General features: G+C 38.9%; 1 long non-coding RNA gene across 3 annotated transcripts; it reads left to right on the forward strand.

Moving 5' to 3' along the window:
• The first annotated feature begins 485 nt into the window (after positions 1-485).
• On the forward strand, positions 486-2,645 carry LOC127135529 (uncharacterized). 3 transcript variants are annotated; one of them, XR_007808600.1, is made up of 6 exons: positions 486-1,289; positions 1,356-1,414; positions 1,579-1,734; positions 1,827-1,979; positions 2,066-2,183; positions 2,300-2,645. It is a non-coding gene; the product is annotated as an uncharacterized LOC127135529 (long non-coding RNA). The 3 variants fall into 3 exon arrangements; XR_007808602.1 differs by having other exon boundaries at positions 1,636-1,734; XR_007808601.1 differs by lacking the exon at positions 2,066-2,183.
• The last annotated feature ends 8,252 nt before the right edge of the window (positions 2,646-10,897 follow it).

The raw sequence follows: 10,897 nt of genomic DNA on the forward strand, positions 1-10,897 counted from the left end.
ATGGTAAAGTTAATAGTAAGAAGTTATAAAATATTTAAATAAAATAGCAAGCACAACAATGAAAATATGAAGATATGCTATTCCCAAGTATCGAACCCATCCCACTAAAGAGGATGAAGTTGCTCTCTCTCCACTCGGCCACTTATGGTCATTTGTTTCCTTAACAACAACTTAAATCTATAAGCAAACATAGATCAAGATAAATTAAAATAAAAACTAACTAAAATGTGATGGGCTGTTGGGCTAATGGGCAACTAAGGCTCACAAAATGGTGAGAGAATCCCAAAGAGCAACCCTAGCCGCCTGGATGTTGGGTGGGGATAACAAAATTTAATCATCATCAATGTCAGCAGACAGTAGTTAATGAAAAAATTGTGCAAGGAAAAACCAAACGGTAGGTGGGTTTTAAATAGGTTTTAAATGCTTTTAAAAATAAATAAAAGAAAAAGAAACGGAGGAACGTGACACAAATCACAAAAGATACGTTCATGTTCTTCAAGAAAACAGAACCATTCTCTCGACCTCAGCCATTCTCTCGACCTCTCTCTAAATGCAAAACCGTGGCTTAAAAAATCAACAAGAACACTCACCTTTGTAGCTTGTTCTAAAGACGTCTCTGCTTCAATACAAATCTCCTTCTTGATTTCGTAACGCTTCCGGATCTACGAAGGTGATAGAAGATTGGATATTCGGCGGTGGTTTGACGGCGTATTGGATCGGTTCTCCAGCGTTTTCGTGGTCGCGATTTGGTGGAGGAGGTGGCTCCCTTTTTTCAGTGAAAAAAATTAGGGTTCTTTCCTTTACCGTCGCCTCCAGGTTCTCATTTCTTTCTTTCGTCTTAAATTTTTTAGGGTTTTCTCCTTCGCCACTATCTCACCTTTTTTTCAACAGTATCCGCCCCCCTTTTTTATACTCACCCTGTTAGGGTTTTTGATTTGGCTATGGAGATCAAAAGGGTATCCCTTTGGAAGTCCTTTAGGGTGCTCACAGTTTGTCTGTCTCATTTGGTATTTGATCTGGAACAGGTAATACGATCCATGTACTTTCTTACTTTGAATTCGTCTTGATTCCTTTTTTGGGTTGCTTGTGGAATTTTACCGCTGGTGAGAAAAGTTTCACCACTGTGAACCCACTTAGACGAAAATAGGACTTGTTTCTTCTTTTTTGCTCTTCGAAATTCATACTGATTCTGTGTTGTTGTTGTATTCTTCACAATTTCATCAACTCCACTTCTGCACAAGCTCAAGATCAAGCCCTACCGAAATCTTGTTATCTTGCTTCTATCAACGGTAAGTTATTCTCACTTGCTGCAACTTGTATTCATCCATGAACTGATACAATTTCCGTCCCTCCAGTCTCTACGTCATTCAAAATGTCATGAGCAGACTCAAACCATCCCATCTCAATGCAACAGGTGATCATTCCATTTTCTTCTCAGTTTAAGCACATAGTCCCTCTGCAATAGCTTAGGCTCTTCATGTATTTTTAACACACTCTCCAAATCAGTCGATCTGAATGTGATAAAGAAAGGCTTTTGTAAATGATTCTTACATTCTGTTCCTTTGATTTATTTGATAGGTTTGGCAATGGAAGATTTGATGCGTTTGACGGTTTGAACTTGTGCTGTTATTGTAGGTTGAGTGTTCTGAGTGCATCAGGCTGGGATTTGGCCTGAACTTGGTTTGCCTCAATGGCCTGAAATGCCTATGGTTGGACCATGTTCTTATCGGCTTTGTATGGTTCTTTACATAGGTTCGATGCATTGTTTTTGTATGACCTAGTTAACATATGAATGATGTTTAATGCCTTGTTTGAATGTACGATAGGTTGCAATGCCTCTGGCTAGTCCTTTGTAAGTCATGCGCACATGGGATAGATTGTTGGATAATGGCTTGCAACATGGATGTTTACCTATCTTGCACATGAAGTAGCGTTGCTACATGGCACAAACCCAACATCAATGGTGGAAAAGGATTTAGGTAAGTGTTGAAAGAGTGTAATTTGTTGTATTTTCCAAAACTTTTCTTCATTATGTTTGTAGTGCTGATAAAATTTTGGTGACAAGTATGAGTTCCAAATGCAATATGGCTCAATGACGGGTCGGTTTGTGGATAGTCACAACATAGGATAAAAATGGTTAACTTCTTGGTCTCTAACCACCCTCCATGTGCATTGTAGAGTCGGTGAGTTTATGCAGAAATGCTGCATTTTGACGTTGTGCAGAATTCTTAGAACATGGCATATTCTATTGAGTTGTCATATGCATGATAGATTTACATCTTCGGTTGGTCCTTTGCAGGTCACGCACACATGGAAAGAGTTAGCATGAAGGCTCTCACTTGCAACGACTTACAAATTGTATCAAAACCAACATTTGTTTCCACCTGAATTTGATCTTTTGTATCTTTTGTATGCCCAAGCAAATCATAACCACCTGAATTGTCTTGGAATGAATGAAGAGAAAGACTAAGATCCTGTGTCGAGCGATTTGTTCTTGAGATTATACAAGAAGAGTAGCTTTGAAAATTCATCGAATTGCCAACAGAACTCATCGGAAAAACGCGATAGCATCATTGTCAATACTTGATTGAATGAAACCTGAATGAGTATGATTCTACTGCAAATTATAACCAGGAGATTCTGAATTTTCCGCCGCGATAACCATTTTAATTGTTTTTGTAAACCATTATTGTTATCCTTCTTGAACTTGAATTATTTCTCCACCAGTACTCTTCATTAATTTCTCTAGTTTGGAAATTTCAAAACAATGCTTATATTATGCTTATGATGTTTTTTTTCGGTTGACTTCACACGAGGGACCAGGTAAAGAAACCATCATTTGCTGCATAGAATCCTTCTGTTGTGAGTCTATTTCACTGTCACCAATGCTTGATACAATTTAAAGCAAGGGCTTTTTGAAGCCCAAAAGTTGTTGATATCGCCTATGAGCATTGTCTTACTCAGATTCTATAGCTGTTAATCCCTTTTTCATATCTTCATCATTCTGCATGTTATCGAATGTAAAACTTGGCTTCACCATGAAATTAAACTCAAACCGCCCATATTTGTTGTACCCACACTTATTGCACAGAAAAGAGTCCAAATTCTCATAATTGATGTTGCGGCATTGCCTGCATTGATATGCATTTTCATGACAGTTTCCATATATACCATGCTTATCTGTGACTGGACGACTACAACGTGGGCATTGCACTGGTTCGAGAGACAAAGCCTATCTGGATAAGCCATGAAGTGTGACTTTATATAGCATTGTAATCTTGCAAGGCAATGACTTCAGACATACAACAACTGTATAACGTAAACATGCAATTGTAATCTTGCAAAGCGATGACTTCATTTCATTTGCACTGAACTGTATTAATCTCTTGGCAAGAAACAGCCGGCTCTGAATTCTTTGATTGATCAGTTAGTTACTATTTAGAACACCATTGTCATCATAAACCAGGTTGATGTTTTCATGCCCAACTTTTCTCAAATATTCTTTTTTTTCTAAAGTGCTTGATAGAACAAGTGATAACCCAAACTTCAGCTCATACACGACAACTTGAATTGGTTGAATAATGTCATTAAGTGCTGAGTACTCATCCATCAACCAATTAATGAAACACATTGTCGTTTCCTGCCGACTGTGAGTGCAGCAATAACTTGTTTTGGATCCTCTGCTTCAACATTACTCACCAAAACTTCCAAAGCGGTAATGTGTTTGAGAAAACTCATTTCTTTGTGTTTTAGGACTTTCATGTATTCATATGATGATGTTTTAAGGTTATTAATTAATCATTTGCCATGAAAATGACGGTAGTGAGTGGATAGCTGTGATAAAAATGAATGAAGTAGCTGAAACATGAATGAGCATGCGTATGAATGAATGGAAGCTTTCCAATGTGAATGAAAAAATGTGAATGCAAATTTGAATATGACTTACAGAAATATGATATGGATTATAGATGGAATCTCTTTGAATTAAGATCGAAAGGAAAAATGATGTTCTTGAGAGAGACAAAACATGGATTGAATTTAGACATGAGAATGAAAGTCATGACATTCCAACTGATTCTATCAAAATACATCAAACATCTAAAGCAAAATAGAGAGGTAAAAATCTAATAGTCATGGGATGGCAAGTAGTGGCAATGTCTAAACAACCAGTGTAGGTGGATAGATTCATGACCGGATGAAATGGTCATGAGGAGGAAAGAAAATGAATGATTGATGAAAAATTTTCCAGGATCAAAATTAGGGTATAACAGTTGCCCCTATTTAAACATCCTCCATCAGAGAAAAATGAAACAACACTTTTCATCAAATCGGAGTGGGGGATGGTTAAATACCATGGAGACCCAGATTTTGATCCTGAAAAATGCAAATGTTATGATGTGATATGCATGGGTGAAAGACCTTTATTTTGGAATTTATCTGTTAGGGAAATGGTGAACTTTTAACAGGAGATGTTATTACAGACAAACCAATCTGTGGGGAACTCTGATGGCCCACAGGGAAATAGACAAACAATGTACGACCCACTTGCTGGGGATAACAATCCTGTTGGAGAGTCAGACACACACTGAGGAGTAATCAAAGTGAAAGTTGACAAACGACACTTAGAACACCAGATATTTTGACAGTAAGTTCACACATGACTTACTACAACTTGAATATTTTGAGAAAATTTCCACAACAAGTTCATACATGACTTGACAACATTGGAACAAGAGGTTCAACAACAGGTTCATACATGACTTGACAACACTGGAATAATCAAAGAAAAAGATTCTTCAAAACAGGTTCAGACATGACCTGGTAATACTGGAATAAAAGCCCAACAGCAACAGGTTCATACATGACCTGACAATGCTGGGGAATACCAAGAACAGTTCTGACAGCAAGTTCAAACATGACTTGACAACAAATAGAAAAATAAAAAAGAGTGTATCAACAAGTTCATACATGACCTGACAACACTGAAATAATCAAAAAAAAGATTCTTCAAAACAGGTTCAGACATGACCTGGTAATACTGGAATAAAGGCTCAACAGCAACGAGTTCATACATGACATGACAATGTTGAGGAATACCAAGAACGGTTCTGACAGCAAGTTCAAACATGACTTGACAACAAATAGAAAAATCAAAAATAGTGTATCAACAAGTTCATACATGACCTGACAACACTGAAATAATCATAGAGAAAGATTCTTCAAAACAGGTTCAGACATGACCTGGTAATACTGGAATAAAGGCTCAACAACAACGGGTTTATACATGACCTGACAATGCTGGGGAATACCAAGAACGGTTCTAACAGCAAGTTCAAACATGACTTGACAACAAAAATCAAAAAGAGTGTGTCAACAAGTTCATACATGACCTAACAACACTGAAATAATCATAGAAAAAGATTCTTCAAAACAGATTCAGACATGACCTGGTAATACTGGAATAAAGGCTCAAAAGCAACGGGTTCATACATGACCTGACAATGCTGGAACATACCAAGAACGGTTCTGACAGCAGGTTCAGACATGACCTAACAATGTTGGGGGATATCAAAAAGGTTCCATAAACAGATTCAAACATGGCCTGACAATACTGGAAAACGTACAAAGAAAGTTCCATCAACAGGCTCATACATGACCTGACACTTTATAATGCATCTGATAGTTCTGGAGATTTCTCACAAGAAATTCATCCAATCACAGATTTTGGAGATTCCTAACAGGGAATTTATGCAAAACAAAGATAAACGGGAGTCTTCTTATAAATAGATTATCCACACAAAAGGCTATGATAATTCTTTACAAAGAAATCGAACAAAATCAACATCATTGGAGTTTTCTAACACAAAAACCTCCAAGCTTCTTGGAATTCCTCAAGATGATGAGTCATACATGACTTTCACGGAACCATCAGGAAAGACAGGGTAATTAAACTCTCTGTACGTGCCAAACAACAATTGGACTTTTAACCATAAGTAATGGATTACAACCAACTTTTAACGGATAGGTGCCAACAACAATTGGACTTTGACTGTAAGCAATGGATTACAACCAGCTTTTAACAGATTGGTGCCAACAACAATTGGACTTTGATTGTAAGCAATGGATTACAACCAGCTTTTAACAGATTTTGCCAACAACAATTGGACTTTGACTGTAAGGAATGGATTACAACCAGCTTTTAACGGATTGGTGCCAACAACAATTGGACTTTGACTGTAAGCAATGGATTACAACCAGCTTTTAACGGATTTTGCCAACAAAAATTGGACTTTGACTGATATTGGCGACAACCAAACTTCAGATATCAATTACAAATGTATTTACAAACAGACTGACAGTGATGCCAACGACGATACTAGCGACAACTGGTCTTCGGGTCAAGGGATAACAGTCAACAACGGGACCGAAGGGGCCACACACATGGGTACAGAGTACACTTTGAACCATGCATGACTTGATTTTTTTGTTTTATGCATGATATATGAATGATCGTGATATGCAATGCTGACAATAGGCACACTGGGAGTTTGTATGGACTGTTTACAAGGATTCTGTTTCCTTAACACCAATAACTGAAATCCTTACAAGTAACAGGCGTATCCAGAGGAGAATCTATCAAGATTGACAGTTATAAATAACCAAATGTCCATCCTTCCAGAAGATTAATAAGTTGTGTTCCATGGAGATTTTGGTTGGTAATCCAGGAATATTTATGCAACCTTGAGACTTTCGGGAAAACAAATGATTTTCTCTTGATTTTCACATATATCAAAGTAATTTTGTTCCTTTCACTAAATTTCAAATTCTTTTTCAAGTTTCAAAATTTCATTATTAACAAATAAATGATACTTTGCATAACAAAGAAAGACATAGAAGAACACAATTAACAATGATTAACAGGCAAAACTTGTATTTTATTCAAGAATGGTAGCACACAAATGGCGTAGCTCCATGGAATGTTACAATTTTTGGAAAATGGCAATAAGGAAAGGTTTACGTTGAATTCAGTGACCACTAACATCCCCAATAGATATGATTCCCCAAAACCTTGCTTCTAAGGGGAGTAAATGGATTGATCTTCCCCCTCGGATTCTTCTATGTCAATCAGTAACAAACTGATGCAGTTTATGCCTTGTGCCCCTAACTTTTGCCTGGATCGCCCTTTCGGGTTTTCAATCCACCGGGACGCTCCTTTTTGCCTAAGTCGCCCTTTCAGGTTTTCAACTCAACGAGCTACCGTTTTTTGTTTTTTATCCCTAAATTTTGCCTGGACCGCCCTTTCGGATTTTCAGTCCACCGGGATACCCTTTTTTTGCCTAAATCGCCCTTTTAGGTTTTCGACTTAGCGGGTTTTTATTAGGCATAGTATTTTTTAACTGCATCAGAGTTCACGGGGTGTGAGAGCTCTTCATCATCCATAGTTGTGAGAATCAAGGCACCTCCGGAGAAAGCTTTCTTCATAACATATGGGCCTTCATAATTGGGAGTCCACTTCCCACGTGAGTTCTTGTGTATTGGCAAGATCTTCTTAAGCATGAGGTCTCCTTCTCTGAATTCCCGAACACGTACTTTCTTGTCAAAAGCCCTCTTGAGTCGTTTCTGGTATAACTGTCCATGGCACAAAGAAGTCATTCGCGTCTCATCTATGAGGTTTAACTGATCAAATCTATTTTGAATCCATTCAGCCTCTTCTAGCTTGGTCTCCATCAAGATTCTCGTTGAAGGTATCTCCACTTCAATTGGGAGAACCGCTTCCATCCCATATACTAAAGAGAATGGGGTTGCCCCTGTTGAAGTGCGGATGAAAGTCCAGTATCCATGCAGTGCAAAGGGTAGCATTTCGTGCCAATCCTTATAGGTTTTCACCATTTTCTGCAGGATCTTCTTGATGTTTTTATTAGCGGCTTCAACAGCGCCATTCATCTTTGGACGATACGGTGAAGAGTTATGGTGCTCAATCTTGAAGCTTTCGCATAGTTCCTTCATGGTCTTATTGTTCAGATTCGTTCCATTATCTGTGATGATCCAGCTTGGAACTCCATATCGGCAAATGATCTCTTTCTTGAGGAACCGTGCAACCACTTGTTTTGTCACATTAGCGTAAGAAGCAGCTTCTACCCATTTGGTAAAGTAATCGATGGCAACCAGGATGAAGCGGTGACCATTGGAAGCTTTAGGCTCGATGGCGCCAATCATGTCGATGCCCCAGATTGAGAAAGGCCAAGGTGACGTCAAAACATTTAGTAGGGTCGGAGGTACGTCTACCTTGTTGGCATAGATTTGGCATTTATGACATTTTCTAGCATAATTGAAGCAGTCGGATTCCATGGTCAACCAGTAATAACCAGCTCTCAAGATCTTCTTGGCCATGGCATGCCCATTGGCATGAGTTCCAAAGGATCCTTCATGAATCTCCTTGATCAACAGGTCCGCTTCACGTCCATCCACGCATCTGAGCAGAATCATGTCGTGATTTCTCTTATATAACAAACCATTGCTTAAGAAGAATTTGGATGCTAACTTCCTCAATGTTTTCTTGTCAAGGGCTTTTGCATCTGTTGGATATTCTTGATTTTGCAAAAAGCATTTGATGTCGTGAAACCAAGGTTTACCATCGGCTTCCTCTTCAACCGACTGGCAGTAGGCAGGCTCAACTTTCCGCTCGATCTGAATGAGAGGTGCTTCATTATGGAATCTAACTAGGTACATTGAAGCCAACATAGCCAAAGCATCAGCAATTTGATTCTCAGTTCTCGGGATATGACGGAAAGTAATTTCGTCAAAGTATTTTATCAGTTCCATGACATAGGCATGATATAGGATCAACTTTGTGTCACGGGTTTCCCATTCGCCTTTGACTTGGTATATCACCAAGGCTGAGTCTCCACATACTTCGAGGATTTTGATTCGGAGGTCAATTGCTGCTTCAATGCCTAGGATGCACGCCTCATATTCTGCTATATTATTTGTGCAATCAAAACACAACCTTGTTGTGAAAGGAGTGTATCCACCATTCGGATTTAATAGAACAACTCCTACGCCATGCCCCATGTAATTGGAGGAACCATCGAACATGAGCTTCCACCAAGATCCGGGTTTAGGTCCTTCATCGAGTCCTGGGGTTTCACAATCTTTTACTACCATAATGTCTTCATTAGGGAAGTCAAATTTCAACGGCTGGTAGTCTTCAACGGGCTGGTTTGCCAGGTAATCAGACAACACACTTCCTTTAATGGCTTTCTGAGATACATATTGGATGTCATACTCAGATAGTAACATCTGCCAACGGGCGAGTCTTCCAGTTAAAGCAGGCTTTTCAAAGATATACTTTATTGGATCCATTTTTGAGATAAACAAAGTAGTGTGGAAAATCATGTATTCTCTTAGATGACGAGTGGCCCATGCTAAAGCACAACAAGTTTTATCCAAGAGTGAATATCGGGTTTCACAATCGGTAAACCTCTTACACAAATAGTAAATGGCATGCTCTTTTCGGCCGGTTTCGTCATGTTGTCCCAGCACACATCCCATTGACTTTTCAAGCACAGTGAAGTACATAAAGAGTGGTTTCCCCTAAACAGGTGGAATTAGAATATGGGGCTCTTGCAGGTATTGTCCGATCTTCTCAAAAGCCATTTGGCAGTCAGAGTTCCATTCAACTGTTTGATCTTTTCTAAGCAACTTGAATATAGGTTCACACGTAGCAGTCATATGAGAAATAAACCTAGAGATATAGTTCAAACGTCCCAGGAATCCTCAAACTTCTTTCTCTGTATGTGGAGCAGGAATTTCTTGTATTTCCCTAACCTTGTTTGGATCTACCTCAATTCCTCGTTGACTAACAATAAAACCAAGCAACTTTCCAGATCGGACACCGAAGGTGCATTTAGCAGGATTCAGCCGTAGTCGAAATTTCCGAAGACGCTCAAATAGCTTTTGCAAGAGATCTATATGATGCTCTTCAGTTTGGGATTTTGCAATCATATCATCTACATAAACCTCAATTTCCTTATGCATCATATCATGGAAAAGAGTGACCATTGCTCTTTGGTAAGCTGCCCCAACATTTTTGAGACCAAATGGCATTACCTTGTAGCAAAATGTTACCCAAGGGGTGATAAATATGGTCTTTTCCATGTCTTCTAGATCCATCTTAATTTGATTATAACCCGAGAATTCATCCATAAAGGAGAAGACCGCGAACATAGCAGTGTTGTCTACTAGAGTGTCAATATGTGGCAGGGGGAAATCGTCCTTTGGACTAGCTTTGTTTAGATCCCTGTAATCAACACACATCCTGACCTTGCCATCTTTTTTGGGTACTGGTACAATATTAGCTACCCATTGGGGGTACTTTGTAACTGCTAGAAAACGGTATCAAATTGACGTTTCACCTCGTCACAAATCTTTAGAGCCATGTCGAGTCTTGCTCTTCGGAGCTTCTGCTTTACTGGCGGGTAATCTGGCTGTAGTGGTAGCTAGTGGACAACAATATCAGTATCTAAACCTGGCATATCCTGATACGACCAAGCAAATACATCTACATATTCTTGTAACAACTTGATCAATCTTTCTTTGATGCTTGCCCCAAGTGTAGTCCCAACTTTGACCTCTTTCTTATCTTCTTCAGAGCCAAGGTTGATTGTTTCCACTGGTTCTTGATGCGGCTGAAGGGCCTTTGACTCGTGCTCGAGAAGCCTTTCCAATTCTTCAGGGAAATCACAATATTCCTCACTATCCTCTTCCGCTTGGTAGATGGGGAGTTCAAAGTTATAGGAAGTAGTGGGGTCACCGAATTCAACTGGTTTATTGATTATTCTGCATGTTTTTTAATGATGGTTTTTTAGAAAAATGGAAATAAAATGTTGTAGCGGGG

The sequence above is a fragment of the Lathyrus oleraceus genome, chromosome 4 (assembly GCF_024323335.1).
Source record: "Lathyrus oleraceus cultivar Zhongwan6 chromosome 4, CAAS_Psat_ZW6_1.0, whole genome shotgun sequence".
Classification (NCBI taxonomy): domain Eukaryota; kingdom Viridiplantae; phylum Streptophyta; class Magnoliopsida; order Fabales; family Fabaceae; genus Lathyrus; species Lathyrus oleraceus.